Genomic DNA, 13977 nt, shown 5'->3' with positions numbered 1-13977 from the left:
GTTATTGACCGGAGAGGCTTCTCGGTCATGTCTGCATGTCTCCCGAACCCGTAGGGTCTACACACTTAAGGTTCGGTGACGCTAGGGTTGTAGAGATATTAGCACACAGTAACCCGAAAGTTGTTTGGAGTCTCGGTTGAGATCCCGGACGTCACGAGGAGTTCCGGAATGGTCCGGAGGTAAAGATTCATATATAGAAAGTCCAGTTTCGGCCATCGGGAAGGTTTCGGGGGTCACCGGTATTGTACCGGGACCACCGGAGGGGTCCCGGGGGTCCACCGGGTGGGGCCACCTATCCCGGAGGGCCCCATGGGCTGAAGTGGGAGGGGAACCAGCCCCTACTGGGCTGGTGCGCCCCCTTTGGGCCTCCCCTGCGCCTAGGGTTGAAACCCTAGGGGTGGGGGCGCCACCCTTGCCTTGGGGGGCAAGGCACCCCTTTGGCCGCCCCCCCTCCTTGGAGATTGGATCTCTTAGGGCCGGTGCCCCCCTAGGCACCCTATATATAGTGGGAGGAGGGAGGGCTGCGCACCCAAGCCCCTGGCCTCTCCCTCTCCCTCCCGTGACACTCCTCCGTCTGCCAGCGCTTGGCGAAGCCCTGCCGAGATCACCGTTGCTTCCACCACCACGCCGTCGTGCTGCTGGATCTTCATCAACCTCTCCTTCCCCCTTGCTGGATCAAGTTGGAGGAGACGTCTTCCCAACCGTACGTGTGTTGAACGTGGAGGTGCTGTCCGTTCGGCACTTGGTCATCGGTGATTTGTATCACGTCGAGTACGACTCCATCAACCCCGTTCTCTTGAACGCTTCCGCTTGTGATCTACAAGGGTATGTAGATGCACTCCTCTTTCCCTCGTTGATAGATGACTCCATAGATTGATCTTGGTGATGCGTAGAAAATTTTAAAATTCTGCTACGTTCCCCAACAGTGGCATCATGAGCTAGGTCTATGCGTAGTTACATGCACGAGTAGAACATAAAGTAGTTGTGGGCGTCGATATTGTCAATTATCTTGCCGTTACTAGTCTTATCTTGATTTGGCGGCATCGTGGGATGAAGCGGCCCGGACTAACCTTACACGTACGCTTACGTGAGACCGGTTCCACCGACTGACATGCACTAGTTGCATAAGGTGGCTGGCGAGTGTCTGTCTCTCCCACTTTAGTCGGATCGGATTCGATGAACAGGGTCCTTATGAAGGGTAAATAGAAATTGGCAATTCACATTGTGGTTTTGGCGTAGGTAAGAAACGTTCTTGCTAGAAACCTATAGCAGCCACGTAAAAACTTGCAACAACAATTAGAGGACGTCTAACTTGTTTTTGCAGCAAGTGTTTTGTGATGTGATATGGCCAAAGGATGTGATGAATGATATATGTGATGTATGAGATGATCATGTTCTTGTAATAGGAATCACGACTTGCATGTCGATGAGTATGACAACCGGCAGGAGCCATAGAAGTTGTCTTTATTTATTTATGACCTGCGTGTCAACATAAACGTCATGTAATTACTTTACTTTATTGCTAAAGCGTTAGCCATAGTAGTAGAAGTAATAGTTGACGTGACAACTTCAAGAAGACACGATGATGGAGATCATGGTGTCATGCCGGTGACAACGATGATCATGGAGCCCCGAAGATGGAGCAAATGATATTGGCCATATCATGTAACTATTTGATTGCATGTGATGTTTATCATGTTTTACATCTTATTTGCTTAGAACGACGGTAGCTTAAATAAGATGATCCCTCGTAAAATTTCAAGAAAGTGTTCCCCTAACTGTGCACCGTTGTGAAGGTTCGTTGTTTCGAAGCACCACGTGATGATCGGGTGTGATAGATTCTAATGTTCGAATACCACAGGTGTAAGCCAGATTTACACACGCAATACACTTAGGTTGACTTGACGAGCCTAGCATGTACAAACATGGCCTCGGAACACAGAAGACCGAAAGGTCGAGCATGATTCGTATAGAAGATACGATCAACATGAAGATGTTCACCGATGTTGACTAGTCCGTCTCACGTGATGATCGAACATGGCCTAGTTAACTCGGATCATGTTATACTTAGATGACTGGAGGGATGTCTATCTGAGTGGGAGTTCATTGAATAATTTGATTAGATGAACTTAATTATCATGAACTTAGTCTAAAATCTTTACAATATGTCTTGTAGATCAAATGGCCAACGTTGTCCTCAACTTCAACGCGTTCCTAGAGAAAACCAAGCTGAAAGATGATGGCAGCAACTATACGGACTGGGTCCGGAACCTGAGATCATCCTCATAGCTGCCAAGAAAGATTATGTCCTAGAAGCACCGCTAGGTGATGCACCCGTCCCACAGAACCAAGACGTTATGAACGCTTGGCAGACACGTGCTAATGATTACTCCCTCGTTCAGTGCGGCATGCTTTATAGCTTAGAACCGGGGCTCCAAAAGCGTTTTGAGAGACACGGAGCATATGAGATGTTCGAAGAGCTGAAAATGGTTTTTCAAGCTCATACTCGGGTCGAGAGATATGAAGTCTCCGACAAGTTCTTTAGCTGTAAGATGGAGGAAAATAGTTCTGTCAGTGAGCACATACTCAAAATGTATGGGTTGCATAACCGCTTGACTCAGCTGGGAGTTAATCTCCCGGATGACGCGGTCATTGACAGAATCCTTCAATCGCTTCCACCGAGCTCCAAGAGCTTTGTGATGAACTTCAATATGCAGGGGATGGAAAAGACCATTCCTGAAGTATTTGCAATGCTGAAATCAGCAGAGGTAGAAGTCAAAAAGGAACATCAAGTGTTGATGGTGAATAAAACCACTAAGTTCAAGAAAGGCAAGGGTAAGAAGAACTTCAAGAAGGACGGCAAGGGAGTTGCCGCGCCCGGTAAGCAAGCTGCCGGGAAGAAGCCAAAGAATGGACCCAAGCCCAAGACTGAGTGTTTTTATTGCAAGGGAAGTGCTCACTGGAAGCGGAACTGCCCCAAATACTTAGCGGACAAGAAGGCCGGCATCACGAAAGGTATATGTGATATACATGTAATTGATGTGTACCTTACCAGTACTCGTAGTAGCTCCTGGGTATTTGATACCGGTACGGTTTCTCACATTTGTAACTCAAAGCAGGAGCTGCGGAATAAACGGAGACTGGCGAAGGACGAGGTGACGATGCGCGTCGGGAATGGTTCCAAGGTCGATGTGATCGCCGTCGGCACGCTACCTCTACATTTACCTACGGGATTAGTTTTAAACCTCAATAATTGTTATTTAGTGCCAGCTTTGAGCATGAACATTGTATCAGGATCTCATTTAAATCCGAGAATAATGGTTGTTCTATTTATATGAGAGATATGTTTTATGGTCATGCTCTGATGGTGAATGGTTTATTCCTAATGAATCTCGAGCGTAATGCTACACATATTCATAGTGTGAATACCAAAAGATGTAAGGTTGATAATGATAGTCCCACATACTTGTGGCACTGCCGCCTTGGTCACATAGGTGTCAAACGCATGAAGAAGCTCCATGCATATGGACTTTTAGAGTCTCTTGATTACGAATCATTTGACACGTGCGAACCATGCCTCATGGGTAAAATGACCAAGACTCCGTTCTCAGGAACAATGGAGCGAGCAACCAACTTATTGGAAATCATACATACTGATGTGTGCGGTCCAATGAGTGTTGAGGCTCGCGGTGGCTATCGTTATGTTCTCACCCTCACTGATGACTTAAAGTAGATATGGGTATGTCTACTTAATGAAACACAAGTCTGAAACCTTTGAAAAGTTCAAGGAATTTCAGAGTGAGGTTGAGAATCAACGTGACAGGAAAATCAAGTTTCTACGATCAGATCGTGGAGGAGAATACTTGAGTCACGAATTTGGTACACACTTAAGAAAATGTGGAATAGTTTCACAACTCACGCCGCCTGGAACACCTCAACGTAACGGTGTGTCCGAACGTCGTAATCGCACTCTATTGGATATGGTGCGGTCTATGATGTCTCTTACTGATTTACCGCTATCTTTTTGGGGCTATGCTTTAGAGACTGCCGCATTCACTTTAAATAGGGCTCCGTCGAAATCCGTTGAGACGACACCATATGAATTATGGTTTGGAAAGAAACCTAAGCTGTCGTTTCTAAAAGTTTGGGGATGCGATGCTTATGTCAAGAAACTTCAACCTAAAAAGCTCGAACCCAAGTCGGAAAAATGCGTCTTCATAGGATACCCAAAAGAAACTATTGGGTACACCTTCTACCTCAGATCCGAAGGCAAGGTCTTTGTTGCCAAGAATGGGTCCTTTCTAGAGAAAGAGTTTCTCTCGAGAGAAGTAAGTGGGAGGAAAGTAGAGCTTGATGAGGTATTACCTCTTGAACCGATAAATGGCGCAACTCAAGAAAATGTTCCTGAGGTGCCTGCACCGACTAGAGAGGAAGTTAATGATAATGATCAAGATACTTCTGATCAAGCTCCTACTGAAATTCGAAGGTCCACAAGGACACGTTCCGCACCAGAGTGGTATGGCAACCCTGTCTTGGAAATCATGTTGTTAGACAACGGTGAACCTTTAAACTATGAAGAAGCGATGGCGGGCTCGGATTCCGACAAATGGCTGGAAGCCATGAAATCCAAGATAGGATCCATGTATGAAAACGAAGTATGGACTTTGACTGACTTGCCCGTTGATCGGTGAGCCATAGAAAATAAATGGATCTTTAAGAAGAAGACAGACGCTGATGGTAATGTGACCATCTATAAAGCTCGGCTTGTCGCTAAGGGTTATCGACAAGTTCAAGGGGTTGACTACGATGAGACTTTCTCACTGGTAGCGAAGCTGAAGTCCGTCCGAATCATGTTAGCAATTGCCGCATTCTATGATTATGAGATATGGCAAATGGACGTCAAAATGGCATTCCTTAATGGTTTCCTTAAGGAAGAATTGTATATGATGCAGCCGGAAGGTTTTGTCGATCCTAAGAATGCTCACAAGGTGTGCAAGCTCCAACGCTCGATTTATGGGCTGGTGCAAGCATCTCGGAGTTGGAACATTCGTTTTGATGAGATGATCAAAGCGTTTGGGTTTATGCAGACTTATGGAGAAGCCTGTATTTACAAGAAAGTGAGTGGGAGCTCTGTAGCATTTCTCATATTGTATGTGGATGACATACTGTTGATGGGAAATGATATAGAATTCTTGGAAAGCATAAAGGCCTACTTGAACAAGTGTTTTTCAATAAAGGACCTTGGAGAAGCTGCTTATATATTAGGCATCAAGATCTATAGAGATAGATCGAGACGCTTCATTGGTCTTTCACAGAGTACGTACCTTGACAAGATATTGAAGAAGTTCAAAATGGATCATTCAAAGAAGGGGTTCTTGTCTGTATTGCAAGGTACGAGATTGAGCACGGCTCAATGCCCGACCACGGCAGAAGATAGAGAAAAGATGAGTGTTGTCCCCTATGCCTCGGCCATAGGGTCTATCATGTATGCTATGCTGTGTACCAGACCTGATGTAAACCTTGCCGTAAGTTTGGTAGGAAGGTACCAAAGTAATCCCAGCATGGAACACTGGACAGCGGTCAAGAATATCCTGAAGTACCTGGAAAGGACTAAGGAAATGTTTCTCGTTTATGGAGGTGACGAAGAGCTCATCGTAAAGGGTTACGTCGATGCTAGCTTCAAACAGATTTGGATGACTCTAAGTCACAAACCGGATACATGTATATTTTGAATGGTGGGGTAGTAAGCTGGTGTAGTTGCAAGCAAAGCGTTGTGGCAGGATCTACATGTGAAGCGGAGTACATGGCAGCCTCGGAGGCAGCACAAAAAGCAGTCTGGGTGAAGGAGTTCATTACCGACCAAGGAGTCATACCCAATGCGTCGGGCCCGATGACTCTCTTCTGTGACAACACTGGAGCTATTGCCCATGCCAAGGAGCCCAGGTTTCACAGGAAGACCGGGCATATCAAGCGTCGCTTCAACTCCATTCGTGAAAGTGTTCAAAATGGAGACATAGATATTTTTAAAGTACATACGGACCTGAATGTAGTAGATCCGTTGACTAAACCTCTCCCTAGAGCAAAACATGATCAACACCAGAACTGCATGGGTGTTCGATTCATCACAATGTAACTAGAATATTGACTCTAGTGCAAGTGGGAGACTGTTGGAAATATGCCCTAGAGGCAATAATAAAATGGTTATTATTATATTTCTTTGTTCATGATAATTGTCTATTGTTCATGCTATAATTGTGTTTCCGGAAATCGTAATACATGTGTGAATACATAGACCACAACACGTCCCTAGTGAGCCTCTAGTTGACTAGCTCGTTGATCAAAGGATAGTCATGGTTTCCTGACTATGGACATTAGATGTCATTGATAACGGGATCACATCATTAGGAGAATGATGTGATGGACAAGACCCAATCCTCAGCTTAGCTCAAAGATCGTGTAGTTCGTTTGCTGTAGCTTTTCTGAATGTCAAGTATCATTTCCTTAGACCATGAGATTGTGCAACTCCCGGATACCGTAGGAGTACCTTGGGTGTGCCAAACGTCACAACGTAACTGGGTGACTATAAAGGTACATTACAGGTATCTCCGAAAGTGTTTGTTGGGTTGGCACGAATCGAGACTGGGATTTGTCACTCGTATGACGGAGAGGTATCTCTGGGCCCACTCGGTAATGCATCATCATAATGAGCTCAATGTGATCAAGTGGCTGATCACGGGATCATGCATTACGGTATGAGTAAACTGACTTGCCGGTAACGAGACTGAACAAGGTATTGGGACACCGATGATCGAGTCTCGGGCAAGTAACATACCGATTGACAAAGGGAATTGTATACAGATTGATTGAATCCTCGACATCGTGGTTCATCCGATGAGATCATCGTGGAGCACGTGCGAGCCAACATGGGTATCCAGATCCCGCTGTTGGTTATTGACCGGAGAGGCTTCTCGGTCATGTCTGCATGTCTCCCAAACCTGTAGGGTCTACACACTTAAGGTTCGGTGATGCTAGGGTTGTAGAGATATTTGCACACGGTAACCCGAAAGTTGTTCGGAGTCCCGGATGAGATCCCGGACATCACGAGGAGTTCCGGAATGGTCCGGAGGTAAATATTCATATATAGGAAGTCTAGTTTTGGCCACGGGAAGGTTTCGGGGATCACCGGTATTGTACCGGGACCACCGGAAGGGTCCCGTGGGTCCATCGGGTGGGGCCACCTATCCCGGAGGGCCCCATGGGCTGAAGTGGGAGGGGAACCAGCCCCTAGTGGGCTGGTGCGCCCCCTTTGGGCCTCCCCTGCGCCTAGGTTTGAAAACCCTAGGGGTGGGGGGTGCCACCCTTGCCTTGTGGGGCAAGGCACCCCCTTTGGCCGCCGCCCCCCCTTGGAGATTGGATCTCCTAGGGCCGGCGCCCCCCCTAGGAACCCTATATATAGTGGGGGGGAGGGAGGGCTGCGCACCCAAGCCCCTGGCCTCTCCCTCTCCCTCCCGTGACACTCCTCCGTCTCCCAGCGCTTGGTGAAGCCCTGCCGAGATCACCGTTGCTTCCACCACCACGCCGTCGTGCTGCTGGATCTTCATCAACCTCTCCTTCCCCCTTGCTGGATCAAGTTGGAGGAGACGTCTTCCCAACCGTACGTGTGTTGAATGCGGAGGTGCTATCCGTTTGGCACTTGGTCATCGGTGATTTGAATCACGTCGAGTACGACTCCATCAACCCCGTTCTCTTAAACGCTTCCGCTTGTGATTTACAAGGGTATGTAGATGCACTCCTCTTTCCCTCATTGATAGATGACTCCATAGATTGATCTTGGTGATGTGTAGAAAATTTTAAAATTCTGCTACGTTCCCCAACAACTTGGCGGAGCGCGGCCTCATTCTGAACCAGCTTCCCTCGACAAGGCCGCCGACGCCGACACATACGCCGACGCACACGCCGACACCGCCGCCAAGCCCGCGTGACGACGCCTCCACGACGCCCTGCACCACTGAAGCCGCGCCGACACCGCCAGCGCAGAGGCTGCTCCGACACCGCCAAGCCCGCGCACGCCAACTCCGCCGACGCCTGGGGCAGAGCCCGCCGAGTGATGCGCACGCGAACTTCTGCCGCTCTATTTTTTGTACGCCAAACTGTGGCTTGCGATCGCCCGACTTGTGGCGTCTTTTATGAGCGGGAATGACCAAGCTCGAATTTTTCGCGTCCTTGGGGCGTGACTGGGAGCTAGGTCGCCCCCAGGGGCCGAACTAGCGCCGGTTTGCCCTCAGACCACCCTTTTTTAACGCCCTAGGAGGCCGAACGGCCGGAGATGCTCTAAGATTCACATGCCAATAAACACACGACACATTGATATATAGCTGGCTTTCTTGTGAGAGCAACTAACTACATGGCTCCCGCAAGAGTCATTTTTTTGGGTTGAGAGAGCATCAGATGGTGCGTGCTGCTGCCGCATGTGTAGCGTGCTGAAAGCCCCCTCTAGATTTCGTTTTTTATATTTCTGTACAAGTTTTCAGGTTTTAGATTGGTTTTGTGCCGATGTTTTCGGCCTTCCGGCTTACGCGTTGTTTTAGAGGAAAAAATTAGTGAATCATGTTTTGCATGATTTTTACATTCCATGAGAAGCACATATTTGATTTTCATGGAGGCGCAAATTTGGTCCCACGAGAAGCATAGAGCACAACTGTGCTTCCCTGAAAATGGAAAAAATCACAACATTTTTTTTGCGTGAATTTTGTTCGGATTCCACGAGAAGCACAAATTTGCTTCTTGTGGAGTTACATATTTGTTGCCGCGAGAAGCACAACTATACATCTCGAAAAGGGAGAAAATTTTGATTTTTTTGCTTCCACGAGAAGCACAAATTCGCTTCTCGTGTAGGCACAACTTTTTTCCAATGTACAACCCGAGAAACAATTGACGAATTTTTTGCGTGATTTTTCTTTCTCCCACGATTTGCTTCTCCTGGAAGCATATATTTGTTTATGTGAGAAGCACAATTGTGCTTACCAAAAGGAGAGATAAATCGTAAATTTTGTTTGCGTGTTTTTTTTCCTTCCATGAGAAATACAGATTTGCTTCTCGTGGAGGCACAAATTTACTTTCGCGAGAAAGCACGCCTAACTTCTTCGAAAAGAGAAACAATGCAGATTTTTTTAAACATTTTCTTTGTGCTTCCATGAAAAGCATAAATTTGCATCTCGTTGAGGCACATAGCTGTGCCTAGAAAAGGGAAAAACTAAGTGGGGAAAAAATCATGCTCCCGGATCTATTTTTTTTCTTTTGGTTTTTTTCGGGCAAAAAAACTTTTTGGAAACTTAACTTGGGATTTAGTTTCGAAGATCTCTATGCGATAAATCCAGCGACGGAAACAGTTCGGAATTTGAACGCATGGTTCACGAGATAAAATATATTTAAAAATAGAATCTACGAAAAAAGGAAAATTGTCAGGTTGCGACAAGTGACGCACATACAATGCACTACTTGGGAGTGACATCTTCAAGGGTTACCCCTTCACTGGTATTTTGTTTCTTTGTTCCTACTATTTTCTTAGCGATCAATTAACTCTCTCTCTCTCTCTCTCTCTCTCTCTATATATATATATATATATATATATATATATATATATATATATATATATATATATATATATATATAATTCACAGAAAATTTAGGTAGGGTGAATGCGCCACCTTACCCTATTGAGTCCTATTGCCCCGTCATGTAGCTGTGATTGCGGGCACAGTGGCGCCATACATAGGACTCCATGCCTGATCAACAATATATTCTTTTTGAAACAGAGGCAAAAGATTTGCCTCATATATTAATTAAGGAGAGGATAGAGTTTCTTATAATTCACTGCTAAATCTGAAAGCAATGATTACTCTCGGAAAACAATTGACCATAGCTTCTTTGCCTCGGCGATGATCCAATGTTTCGCCTCTTCCAAGATGATCTTTAACATGATCGGTGGGGGTTGTCCTCTTGTGCTGGAACACTCGTGCATTCCACTCATTCCATATATTCCCTGATACGAGCATAGTAAGTGATGTCATTGCTTTTCTATTGCATGTATGATACCGGTTCAGCTTGCCCGCCAATCCTCAGCAATGCCCTCCATATGACAGGTGGAGCTGTCCCAATCCTCAAGGAGAAATTTCTCTTTTAGCAAGTTCCAAAGCCTAAGAGAGTAATGACATTTGAAGAAGATATGGGATCCACATTATTGCACTTCCCGCAAAGGGGGCAAAGGACGAAGTCCGGACAACCTATCGGTGATCCAAACTTGATCTTGAAGGGCCAACCAAGCAAAGAACATGACTTTTAGCGACGCCAACCTTCTACTCCATTTGATCCATGGGAGAGAGGACCATGCCGAGGAATTGCTCTTTGTAGGACGAAGCTGTCGAGTTGTGGCCACTAAGCGTATGCATCCAGATAATGTCATCCTTAACAAGCTCATTAAGATGAATCTCATGAACAAGCATCCAAATGGTAAAAAAATTGACATATGTTCTCAAAGTTACAACGGGCGAGGGGTTAATCTTGAGAATCCACATATTTTTGGTGCCTCCCACACCTTCCAATTATTTACTGACGAGGCCTCAAAGATGAGCGGAGCAATATCTATGGGCTTACACCGAAGTAGCCAGGGAGCGTCCCAAAATGGGGTCCTCGTGCAGTTTCCCACTGTGATGATTGTTGAGGCGTAGAAGAAGTTGAGATCCTCCACGTAACATGTGTTTACCATCCCCACCCATATCTTAGATCCTTCCATTCGAACCATGGCCACCTCAATCATAATGCACACGCAAAGTTGTCGGTGTTGAGAACCCCAAGGCCTCCATATTCATGCGATTGGCAAACAATTTCCCAAATCACCTTGCACTTTTCCTTGTTCGTTGTATCAAAGCCGGACCAAACGAAAGCTTGTTCTAGCTTATTGACATTATGTAGTGTGCTTGGTGTAACAACGAGGGGAGTGATGAAGTAGACCACTTCGGAGGTGCTCACGGACTTGACTAGGGATGTGCGACCAATGGTAGTGATGTTTTTCCCTTCATACATGACCAATTTAACTGCCACTTTGTCCTTAAGGAATTGGAGATCTACCTTGCTAAGTTGCCAAATGGAGAGAGGGAGCCCTAAGTATCGCATAGGAAAATATACTCTAGATGCAGGCAAGCTTTGAGTGATGAACTCCAAGTTTAGGTGGTTGCACTTAATGGGTACCACCAAGCTCTTATGGAAGTTGGTGCTTAAGATGGTGGCCACTCAAAAGCTTCTCAAGATGACCAAATGATTGTCAATATCCCTTTTGATAATAGCCATAAACACTGCTGCGTCATCCCCATTGAGGGAGGTGGTGCGCACCATGACACCTCTTCCCTGAATCTCATGAAGGAACCCTCTTCGTGTTTCTAGCTCTAGGATTTGTTGCAAAGGATTGATGGTGATGACGAAAAGGAGGGGGGAGAGGGTTTCTCCCTACCGGAGGTCCCTCTCATGCTTCATTGGTGGGCGGGCCACCCCATTCAAATAGGATCCTCGAGGAGGAAGAGCAGAGGAGTGCCGCAATCCAATTTATCAATTTGCTTGGGAACCCTCGTCATTGGAGGAGATCAAGGATATACTCCCACTTGACCGCATAAAAGGCATTCTGAATATGAAGCTCAAAGAGGAGCGATGGAGTCTTTCGCTTGTGGAGCCACCAAGCAAGATTCTACACGTAGCAATGATTTTGGCAATGAATACTTCTATTGATGAAGGGTTTTTGGGAATTGGAAACGGATCGTTCATATGTAGGTCTACTCGAATAGAGAGCACCTTAGCAATGATTTTGGCAACCGCATGGATGGGACTAATGCCCAATAGTCGTAGATCCCCTCTGTGTTGGGGAATGCAGTAATTTCAAAAAATTCCTACGCACACACAAGATCCATTTAGGTGATGCATAGCAACGAGCGGGGATAGTGTGTCCACGTACCCTCGTAGACCGAAAGTGGAAGCATTTAATAACACGGTTGATGTAGTCAAACGTCTTCGCGATCCAATCGATCCAAGTACCAAACGCACGACACCTCCGTGATCTACACACGTTCAGCTCGGTGACGTCCCTCGTACTCTTGATCCAGCTGAGGCCGAGGAAGAATTTCGTCAGCACGACGGCGTGATGACAGTGATGACGAAGTTACCGACACAGGGCTTCGCCTAAGCACTACACCGATATGACCGAGGTGGAAATCTGTGGAGGGGGACACCGCACACGGCTAAGACAACTGTTAACTTGTGTGTCTATGGGGTGCCCCCTCCCCCGTTTATAAAGGAGTGGAGGAGGGGAGGGCCGTCCCTCTCTATGGCGCGCCCCAAGGGGGATTCCTACTCCTGGTAGGAGTAGGTTTCCCCCCTTCCCTAGTTGGAGTAGGAGAAGAAGGAAGGGCAAGAGGGAGAGAAGGAAAGAGGGGGGCGCCGACCCCTCCCTAGTCCAATTCGGACCAGCCCATGGGGGGCACAACCACCCCTTCAGGCCCTTCTCTCCTTTCCCGTGTGGCCCATTAAGGCCCATTACTTCCCTGGCGAATTCCCGTAACTCTCCGGTACTTTGAAAAATACCCGAATCACTCGGAACCTTTCCGATGTCTGAATATAGCCTTCCAATATATCGATCTTTACGTCCCGACCATTTCAAGACTCCTCCTGATGTCCGTGATCTCATCCGTTACTCCGAACAACCTTCGGTACATCAAATCACATAACTCATAATACAAATTGTCATCGAACGTTAAGCGTGCGGACCCTACGGGTTCGAGAACTATGTAGACATGACTGAGACACATCTCCGATCAATAACCAATAGCGGAACCTGGATGCTCATATTGCCTCCTACATATTCTACGAAGATCTTTATCGGTCAAACCGCAGAACAAAATATGTTGTTCCCTTTGTCATCGGTATGTTACTTGCCCGAGATTCGATCATCGGTACCATCATACCTAGTTCAATCTCGTTACCGGCAAGTCTCTTTACTTGTTCCGTAATGCGTCATCCCACAACTAACTCATTAGTCACATTGCTTGCAAGGCTCATAGCGATTTAAATTACCAAGAGGGGCCAGAGATACTGATACGTCTCCGTCGTATCTACTTTTGCAAACACTTTTGCCCTTGTTTTGGACTCTAACTTGCATGATTTGAATGGAACTAACCCGGACTGACGCTGTTTTCAGCAGATTGCCATGGTGTTATTTATGTGCAGAAACAAAAGTTCTCGGAATGACCTGAAACTTCACGGAACGTCTATTTGGAAATAATAAAAATTCCTTGCAAATGATGAAGACCAGGGGCCCACCACATGTCCACGACCTCGAGGCCCCCTAGAGCTCCTCCGACCTCAACTCCAACTCTATATATTTGGTTTCGGGGAGAAAAAAAATCAAGGAGAAGGATTCATCGCATTTTACGATACGAAGCCGCTGCCAAGCCCTAAAACCTCTTGGGAGGGCTGATCTGGAGTCCGTTCGGGGCTCCGGAGAGGGGAATCCATCGCCATCGTCATCATCAACCATCCTCCATCACCAATTTCATGATGCTCACCGCCGTGCGTGAGTAATTCCATCGTAGGCTTGCTGGACGGTGATGGGTTGGATGAGATTTATCATGTAATCGTGTTAGTTTTGTTAGGGTTTGATCCCTAGTATCCACTATGTTCTGAGATTGATGTTGCTATGACTTTGCTATGCTTAATGCTTGTCACTAGGGCCCGAGTGCCATGATTTCAAGTCTGAACCTATTATGTTTTCATCAATATATGAGAGTTCTTGATCCTATCTTGCAAGTCTATAGTCACCTATTATGTGTTATGATCCGTTAACCCCGAAGTGACAATAATCGGGATACTTACCGGTGATGACCGTAGTTTGAGGAGTTCATGTATTCGTTATGTGTTAATGCTTTGGTCCGGTAC

General features: G+C 46.4%; 1 protein-coding gene across 1 annotated transcript in view; it reads left to right on the top strand.

Moving 5' to 3' along the window:
• The window catches only part of LOC147963802 (uncharacterized), a 36520-nt gene that overhangs the window by 2415 nt on the left and 20128 nt on the right, over positions 1-13977 (top strand). The window lies entirely within an intron of this gene.

The sequence above is a fragment of the Triticum urartu genome, chromosome 6A (assembly GCF_056163025.1).
Source record: "Triticum urartu cultivar PI428250 chromosome 6A, HENAU_Tu73, whole genome shotgun sequence".
NCBI lineage: Eukaryota > Viridiplantae > Streptophyta > Magnoliopsida > Poales > Poaceae > Triticum > Triticum urartu.
Note: the sequence above shows the minus strand (reverse complement) of the source record. Positions and strands in the feature narration are given on the sequence as shown.